The following is a 10,156-nucleotide window of genomic DNA, read 5'->3' on the forward strand; positions in this document are numbered from 1 at the left end:
TGCGAAAACGTAGATTATTCTCATTATTTTTTCTCCTATTATCTAGCTAAGCTTGATAGAAAATGGAAATAACAATTGGAGGAAATGTAATAAAAGCCGTAATAAAATCGCAAAAATCGTTTTTTGTTTCGAAAGTTTACGTTGGAACAGCAAAACTAAATACTGGATGTCGGCATGAATCAAATTTGGTTAAATTTTTCATTAAATATGCTTGATGTCGCGAGATTGCATTGATTGCTCTGAGGTCGCGTTGGGAAAAAGGTTGAAAATCCTTGGTTTAGACTTGGGGGTGACGAACTGAGTGACGAAAATCATTAGGTAGACTGGTAGAGTATTACCATAGGCAAGGCCTATGAAAGGAGGGTACGGAGGGTACGGCGTACCCTTGAGGGCCAGGCCTGTGTTTGTTGGGGGGCCCGAATTTGTGATTTTATAGTTTATGCACAAAAATGTTTGGTTAAAACCATCCTAAACGACTAAACTCAAGCATAAAAGTTGTTATTTTTTGTCCTGGGGGGCCCGTAATGTAGCAAAAGGGCCCAGAAAGGTAATTGAGAGCATTGCAAGCAAATTAGAAGCCCAAAATGGTGATTTAATGCTTTACGTGCAAAACTGTTCTGTTAAAAGCAACTTAAATTAAATCATACAAGTTGGTTGTTCTCCTGTATAGAGGGCAGCATAGTGTAGCAAAAGCAGGTTTGGGAAAAACCCGGGTAAAAAGCCCGTGTGTTTTTTTTGTGTTTTTAAAAACTATTTGAAAAAGGTAGTTTCACGTTTATTTCACTTGAAAATGAATATCGGAGTTGGAGCAGGAGCCGGAGTCAATACTTTCGGAACAGGAGCGGAGTTAAAAAAAGTGACTCCGTTCACCTCTGCTAGGCATGTGGTGAATGCAAAAGTTAATGAAGAAAAATTATTGGTCAGATGATTAACTTAATTATGTTTTAACAAGATGTTATGTTTGAGCCTTGGTAGAGAGCTTGACTTGTACCTTACCAAATACATGTAACACTCAGTTAACGGATTTAACGTTTCTATTACAACACAAAAAAAACAAGAAAAAGACTACGTATTAAATCCAACGTTTTTCGACACCACATAGTGTCCTCATCTGGAATAATTATAGGCTACATTTAAGAGAAATAAATGAGTGAACTTGAAAATTTTACACTAAGCTAAAGCTGTACAAACGACACCTCTCAACAGCACCATCAACAACTGACACACGAATTCAATGCAGGATACACAAATTGTCGAGGGACAGATCACATGATATGCACAACACAAAACACTAAATAATAGTTCTATTGCTGCCTGATAGCCTACTATTATTTCGCACAAATGTCCGATTTTGCAGTAAAATTTTGTATGGTGTTATTGGTGTGCAATACGCCTAAGCAAACATCACGCGTTTTGCCCAAGACAAAGGGGGCCCGGAGTGAGAGGAGGGCCGGAATGACTCTTCGTACCCCTAGTGAAAATTTCTCTCAGAGGCCCTGACCATAGGTACCTACATGGCCACCTGGAGATGCGGTCTGATTTGTCACATTTTGCAGATTTTGATTACAGCTTCTGCTGGTGTTTGACTGACATTTTCTGAAATTTTTTTACTTTTTGCTGTCTCCTAATGATAGGAAAGCTTTTTGTTGCCTTGGGGAAGCAGAAGCAAATGAGAAAAGGTAAGTTGAAAAACGCTGAATCAGACTGTTATTGAAAAATCAACAGTCTGACTAAAATCTTTGAAGCCAAATTTTCTTTGTTTTTCAGCATCTGAGGATGTTAAAACCTATTCTGTAATCTGGGGAAAGCAGTAAAGAAAGCGTAAAAATAAATTTTTTAGAAAAATTTGTTTAAACATTCGTCAAAAGTTAGCAAAAGCTGGAAATTTCTGCAAAATGTGACAAATCAGGCCGTATCTTTAGGTAGCCATGGTACCTACTATCCATTTCTTTCTTTCCACAATCCTTTCCATCTGCTTTAAATTTGACACAAAAATTGCGTTTGTTTCCTAAACCAATTACGCGCCATCATTAGCCATTTTTTTGTTATGTTTAGCCTATGTTATTTTGCAGTAAATAATTTGAATTTTTCATGTAGGCTATGTATTCTTACTACTTTTGTAGCTTGGTTTGCAAAATTAGGCCCTTCTCTAGTAAACAGCCTTAGGCCTACAGTAGCCTACCCTTAATCCGGCCCTGGTTGTGGGCCGTGCGTGCCTTTAAATTTTATTCAAAGGGATGGGCTTTGGCCTATTGTCACTGTTACTATTGTCGCAAATCACTCGGCCGACATTTCTCAATTAGCCCCCCCCCCTAAGTTTTTTTTCTGGGTGCGCTACTACTGGCACCTAATAAATGGAATAATTTCCGGGCAACAAGACTTCAACAATCGGAAACTTCACTCTGCCAATCTCGGTAACCGGCCCTGCGTAAAGAGCCTCTACGTCTACAAGCATGCGAAACTGCCTTTTTTCTTGAGTTGTCCCCGCGCTTTTTGGATGTCGGAAGCAAGATTTTTGCTCTCCAGGTCCAAGTTTAAAAACTGGATTTGTGCAAATTTAGGACCTGGAGATAAGCTAAACTCAAGAAAATATAAAGGAAAAATTACAATTTCATCTTCTTCAAACGTTTGCAAGGAAATTACGAAGTGGAATGTCAGAAAAATGTGAAAAAAAAGAGAAGACAAGAAGTAGGCTTTCCAATGGAAATTCGGTCAAATAACAAAAACTGCTTGTGTTGGACTAAGATGTGATTATTTATCCTTAAAATACAACTTTAAATTGTGCAAATTAGTTATTTTTGTCATCAAATTGCTCATTAAATTGTAATATGTTGAATGGTAGCCTAACTATATTTCTAGAAATAGTGCTGCCAGATCTTTTTTTTTGTACTAAAATTCGTATCATCAAAATTATTTTACATCTGCAGCTTTAATGTTTTATACAAATTGTTGCAACTATAATCGTTCTCGTTAATTTGCTTTTGACTACAATTTTTTTGTTGTTGCATTTTTATCACTACCTTTTTGGTGGAAATATAATTGCATTTATGATTTAAAGGGGACCTGAAATAAAAAATTAAAATTTTTTTGGTGATTCTTTAGTGTTTAAGTATTATATTTTTCAAAAATTTTTTTTGATATGCCTTTTTGTTTGGGAGATATAACCAAATGAAAATCGGCCACCCGAGGGCGCTATGTGTCTTGTGACGTCATCGGCTAGCAACCAAGTAAACAGCTTGATGCATTTGCCTTAAAAACGTCGCATAGGTCATTGTATATTGAGCAGTGTTGTACGCGTCATTGAAATAATTTGACGGCGTCAGCGTCAGCGCGAATTGCCTAAAAACTTTACGGCGTAAAGGACTGCGTAAGCTCTTAAAGAAATTGACGGCGTCAGCGCTAATTTCTAGCGCTATTTTTTGCCAGCGTCTCATAAAACGCAAACATTTCAACCAAGTTAAGGCTAACAATAGCTATAAATGAAGAGCAGGTATTATGTTTTGAGACTGTATTGTAACTAGCTGCTCAGCCTATTTGTTATTTCCTTTCAGAAAAACAAGCATTTCAAAACGTTTGTCTGACAATCTGCTGCGTATGGGACGCATATTCAGGGGCGCCGAAGCGATTTTTGACTGGAGGGGCAGGAGTATGAAATAAGGGCACTTTTGTTGCTGAAAGGCCAATTTTTTTTTTAAGTTTTAAGATAAGATATAGCGATAATGCTCATCTATCAGCTCATTATCGAGTAATGATACAAGTATCCGCTACACAAAGAACAATGGCACGGAAAGGCATCATGCTATTTTATAATCATGTAATATAACTTACTGTGATGGAGAATTTTGTGTCGTGAATATTATTTTGAGGCAAAAATAAAACATTATAATTAGGCTAAAAGCGTATAGCATAAATTGTTATATTGCAAAGTGTGCAGTAGCTTACATGACCATAAAAGGGCACCATTGCCCCCTCTTCCCTCCCCATCCACAGAAATTTGAGGGCAGGGGGCATCCGCTCCCCCTGCTCCACCCCCGGTTCCGGCGCCCCTGCGCATATTGTCCTTTCCAAGTGAAAACATGCGTTCCACAGCAGCGCTGGTTGGTATTGGTGTGTTGTATTTCAAAAACAAGTTGAAAACGTTTAGTCGGAAAGATATCACTGTTCCAAGCGTGCTGTGATAGTTTAGCATGTATAAATCTTTTAACGAGGTCCACTGCACCAACATCGCTCTTTTCAGGGGCATAGAGCTCTTGAAATAAAGTATATTCAACGTCCGCGATGCCATTCATGGATTTTTCGCTTTCTGTCTTTGATCCCTCGTTCTCAATACATGGGTGATCACCATTTGGCGAACTTCTTCCGCATGTATTCCAAGGAGCCATTCCAACCAACGCAAAAACTGGTAATTCGGATAAGTCGCGCTGGCCAGAATACATTGTGAAACTCTTATTGTGAAACGAGATTTTCCATGGAAACAAAAAATGACGCTTAGCGCTTGACGCTTAAAATCGGCAAAATAGTTGACGGCGCTATCACTTCCGTCAACTGAAAAATAAATTGACGGCGCTAGCCTCAGCGTCAACAAAAAGTTGACGCCGTCAAATGACGCCGTCAATTTGACGGCGTCAACGTACAACACTGATATTGAGTAATAGAAGATCAGCATAAACAAGATGTCTGAAACAAGACAAAGATTTTTCTTTGAACCAAAAAGACGGCGACTTGACAGCGAAGAACATCATTCTGATTTGTGCTCTGACAACACCAGTTCGGACAGCAGTCGGATGGAAAATTTGCATTGAAAAAAACGCAGGAAAATAATTTGCTTGAACCAAGTGGTTTATATCAACTAAAAGTAGCCGATGTATTCAGAGTTGCCTAATATGCCTACCCTGCCAATGTTTTACTGTCCTAAAAGTTTCAAAGTCTTGTTGTTTTCTCGCTTTGCTATTCGATCCAAACGTCCGATCGTAGGCTACTCACAGACCTGTGTACCTAGGTCGATCGAGTTTTGTGGGTACTGCATTGACAGTGGCTTTCACATATCTTGAAAAATCAAAGACAGAAGAAACAGCTTCAGGGATGAGCAGGTGTCTGGACTTGGTGCCTTGTAGCTCTGCCTGTAGATCACGTTGGTAATCGCTGGCCAGAAAATGATTGCTGCACACAGGACAGTGCTTGTTTACAGGTGGGTTTTTGAGTTTTGGCGCTGAGGTCCATTTCTTCAGCTTGTCGTCATTATTCGGAGGTAAACGATGAGGACAGGCGCGGATTTATGGGGGAGGCCCAGGGAGCCCGGGCCCCCCCGAAATTTTGTGAAAAATTGTAGAAATTGTATATTTCCGCATCAAATGGTTTGATAAGCTTCTAAACAGCTGATATTAGTCCCTCGGCATCACAATTGATGAAAATGGTTCTTTTAATGTCTATTTTATAGCATATCGTATATGTCGTAGTATCATTGTTCATATCTGTTTAGCTTTTTCTTTCTTTTTAATTGATTTTCAAATTTTCTGGCCCCCCCCGAAAAAAACTCTTAGATTCGCGCCTGGATGAGGATCAGGGGCGCCGGAAGCGGGGAGGGAGGGGGGGCGGATGCCCCCCTGCCATCAAATTTTCTGAAGAGGGAGGGGCAGGGGGGCAATGGTGCCCTTTTAAAGTCATGCAAGCTACTGTACATTTTGCAATATAACAATTTCTGCTATTCGCTTTTAGCCTAATTATAATCTTTCATTTTTGCCTCAAAATAATATTTACGGCACAAAATTTTGAATCTCAGTACAGGCCTTAAAACTCGTTTTTTTTCGGCGGTCATCGTGGCCTACCGGAAGCTCCTTCTTAGCGGCCAAATCTGCGTGCGCGGAGGCCAAATTAAAAATAACGATAGCACAAGTAAATAGAATTAAGCTTGCAACAATGCTAAATTGATCACTTAGCGTTGTTGAAATCTGGGCCTGGGCGACGTCCTGCAATAGAATCGTTGTACCACGCAATAACTACTTTATCGGGATTGTAATCCGGTACTGCGGGACCATCTAACGACACTTGCACGAGTGTCTCCAATGTGGCTGATTTTAAAGAAGTTTGTCACTCCCCTAGAATTTTTTTAGCAACGAAAAACAACGTTCGACATGTGTTGACGATGACGGCAAGGTAATAAAATAAGTATTTCAATGATGTGAAGGACATTACTAAAAGAAGCATAATTTTTGCAAAATATGACCCAAACATGTTTTCCCCTCGGATGTCAACTAACCTAGTTCTCCTTTTTAACAACGATTCAATGTCCGACAACATCGAATCGACATAAAAACGACAATATTGCCAGCCGATGTAAATTAGCACTTCGGATTAAGACTTTGTTAAGATAAACGTGGGCAATTACAAACAAGACTTACAGCGCAGGTGATCGCAGGTGGATATATTCCAACAATAACAAATATTCCCGCACAATGCAACAGTGGCGATTATGACGCGCTGACCTAATTTTGCGTCCCTCTTTGATACTACTTATTTTCGACAGTTAATCCACGATCATTCTATTGCGAAAATAAATAATTGGCTAGAAGAGACCGGCGGCCAAACTTGGCCGATTGAGGAGGTAGCACCGGCGGTCATTCAAGCACTACTTAGCGGCCATGGCCGCAGCCTGCTTTAAGGCTTGACAGTAGGTTACATCATTATTACATAGCACGATGCCCTTCTTTGTATACCGGACACTTGTAGGCTATCATTACTCAATACATAGTGAGCTGATAGATTAGCATTATCGCTATATTTTATCTGAAAACTTGAAAAAAAAAGCCTTTTAGTAAACAAAAGTGCCCTTTTTTCGTAATCTTGCCCCCCCCAGTCAAAAATCGTTCCGGCGCCCCTGATGAGGATACCCCTTTGACGATTCCCCGATTAGCACAACCGGGAGCCATACAAGAAGCCACCATTTTAAGGGCGTAAAAACTCCCTTAGCACAAAATTGTTCGCTGTTTCGGTAGCCTACGCGATTTGTTCCTTGTGTTTGCACGCAAAACAGTAGACCTTGGATGCGGCTTTGCCAGCCAATGACGTCATCAAAATTTTTGACCAATCAGAATCATTCAATTCAAAAAAGGTTATTTTAGGTTTTTTAATTAATGGTAACACAAAAAATAAAAAAATTGTTGAAAAACGTTTTATTTCAGAAAGATCTACAAATACAAAAGCCATGTATTTTCATTGCAGTGCACCTTTAAATTTTAAATCGCCATAAATTATTTCACTTGTAACTTTTGTAAAACTTTTGGAAAGTGAAATTGATTGAACAAAGTTTATTTGAACAGAAAGTAGGTAAAGGGTAAAGGGGGGGTCCCATACTTGATTCAAGTGACGGGTATGAGAAGATAAGGTTCTCATTATATTGCCTTCGGCACTAAGGAGAGTAGGGTGGCCAGTTCCTTTCTCTCGGCCGCCTTTACTTCAGCAACTACGCCACCCAATTTATTACACTCTGGGTAGAGGTGAGCGGTGTTTTTCAACAACCAGCTGAAGCCGGGAGTCGAACCAGGTTTGCGTAATTGGAAAGCCAACGCCTTATCCGTTGCGCCACCCCACCGAACAGAAAGTAGTGTCTTTATTTTATTATGCTTCATTATATCTCTATTTTTATTTACTTTTTTCTGAATCCGAATGGTCACACTGAGCCGGTTTCCTGCAATTTTTATTTTTTTGAATCTTTTATGACATCACAACCAAGTTTTGAATGCGAGACTCTCAAAGTAAAAACTTCGAGAAATTTGTCACTTTTTGAATTCCTTTTGTGTTAAATCGCCCTTGCTACTCTAGCAAGTGTTGTACGGTAGGTCTATCTTATTATCGACGAAATAAAAGTTTTCTTTTTTCGCTTTCTTTTCTAGGTTTGGTGGCTGTGCATTTTTAAGATTATGTTTTTCAAACAGTTTTATTGATGCATATTTTAAACCTTTTGGTTTTGTCATCTTCTCCTTTTGTTGGTGTAAAATTCGTGTGATTACTTTATCGTTCTCTACATGTTCGCGCCAGCAAAGAAAAATAAATTGAATTGAAAACTACTAGAAACAAGGCTTTGTCAGTACGAGGATAAAGATTCAAAACCAACCAACCCTAAAAAGAGGTTTGGATTTTACAGTGCTTATAATGTGGATTTGGACTTGGATATGGTTTTTAACTTGAAATACCGAAGTGGATTTAGATTTTAAATTCTAAAATCCGAACATCTCTGGTGGAAGGTACAACCACGTGAAGCTGATTAGAATGCGCACAAAAGAAACGACATTAAATCATTAAAAAAGAATTTGCATTGGCCGGGAATCGAACCCGGGCCCCCCGCGTGGCAGGCGAGGATTCTACCACTGAACCACCAATGCATAAGACAATGTTCCCAGACCGGGAATCGAACCCGGGCCGCGTGGGTGAGAGCCACGAATCCTAACCACTAGACCACCTGGGAGACGTTCGAGGAGAGCTATATTGATATGTTTGTTAAAAGCCAACTCTCGGACAAAATTCATGTCAAGACTAGCCTTTTTTCTTTTTTTAACAATTAAAAGAGCAATAGAGAGAGAGAGAGAGAGAAACCTTTTATTTCGTCTGTTGCGACAATAGTACGGTACAATTATAAACAATACGAATAAAATAGTACCATAGCTATCTAAATACCACAACAGACAGGAAGCAGCGAAAGACTATATCAGTCATCGAGTCAGCTGCTTCCCAGTTCTTAATGTGACAAATGTCAAGCATCGGCAAATTACGTTGAAACAAGATAGGCTGATGTTCAGTAATATTAATGAAAGAAAAAAAAAATCATGTGCTGCTGCGATCCTTAAGTAAAGTCCTGTGGTTTTATTCAAATATAAACTTTATTCCGGGTGATTAAAAATAGGAAAAACTTTTGAAATTAATAAACTCTTGTAGCAAGGGCGTTTAAACTTCAGTGCAACCAAGAAAAGTTCAAGCCAATAAATAGTTCAAGGCTACGAGTAAAAACATTTTCAGTAACAGTATTACAATACAAAAATAATCACAATTTAAAAAAAAGGTATAGCCTAGGCATATTGTTCTGTCATAAAAGAAATGGCTGAGTGACTCTCAGTGGTACCTGTTAGGCTGCATGAAACTAGCGCAATGTGACCATATAATTTGACAAACAAATTGAATAGAATGTAAATGAGAAATAATTGAGTGTAACCGAATAACACAATAGGTCAATAATGTTTTCTTCAGACGAAATTTAACAAAAATCAAATCCAGACGACGTATCCTTACAAAGTTTGAGCCCAAAATAACAATTTATGACAATTTTTGTCACTTTTCCACTGACATAAAGCAACAAAATTTAAATTCAATTAAATAAATCAAACACTTCGCATTGAAATAAAAGCAAGAAAAAAAAAGCATTTTTGTCGATTTAGGCTAAGTGCGATTGATCCAGACTTGTCTGGCAGCCCTGCTTAAAAACTGACTAGGCTTGATTGCTGGCCAACGTTCAATTTTTATGTCAAAAACTAAGTAAATTATCATTAAAAACTCTTGCGCTGGTTTAATTAAATTGATTTAGGCCTATACCGATACAACACACACTAATCCAGAAAAGTTTAAAAAACAAATGAATTTAAAACAAAAAAATTTAGGACAAACTTTGAACCGATTTGATAATGGGCAGCAAACAAGATGTTACACAATAGAATGTAAAACAATTAATCCACATGGCTTACTAATGGTTGTTTGATAAATTTTCTACCGTACTGTACTTCAATTGCTTCACTGGATAATAATTTACTTTCCTCATCCCTATTCTTTCAAAGCTGAGGCTGGCGAGTCAATTGCTTGTTTGTTACATGCGGCAACCGCAGACTTGGATTCTTGATATGGGTTTCTTTGAATTGTTCTGTCTTTGCAAATTCTTTATCGATTTCGAAAATTTTAGGACTGAAATGACCACAATTAAATTCCTTTCTAAATTTGACTAAAATTTGCTATTCTCCAGGCCTAAGTTTTTCTTTAATCCAATTTATATATTTAGACCTGGAGAGCAAAATCTTTGCTGCTTACTTTGTAAAAGCGCGGGAAAAAAAAAAAAAAAAAAAAAAAAAAAGAGTGATACTCTATTTCCCAATAGAGTATCACTCTCGTGCTCGTTCGT

General features: G+C 38.4%; 2 non-coding genes across 2 annotated transcripts; both read right to left on the reverse strand.

Moving 5' to 3' along the window:
• Window positions 1-8,307: 8,307 nt before the first annotated feature.
• Window positions 8,308-8,378, reverse strand: Trnag-gcc (transfer RNA glycine (anticodon GCC)). Its single transcript has one exon. It is a non-coding gene; the product is annotated as a tRNA-Gly (tRNA).
• Window positions 8,379-8,389: 11 nt separating this feature from the next.
• Window positions 8,390-8,461, reverse strand: Trnae-cuc (transfer RNA glutamic acid (anticodon CUC)). The gene has a single exon. It is a non-coding gene; the product is annotated as a tRNA-Glu (tRNA).
• Between the last annotated feature and the right edge of the window lie 1,695 nt (window positions 8,462-10,156).

This window comes from Aplidium turbinatum, chromosome 16, assembly GCF_918807975.1.
Source record: "Aplidium turbinatum chromosome 16, kaAplTurb1.1, whole genome shotgun sequence".
In the NCBI taxonomy this organism is placed as follows: domain Eukaryota; kingdom Metazoa; phylum Chordata; class Ascidiacea; order Aplousobranchia; family Polyclinidae; genus Aplidium; species Aplidium turbinatum.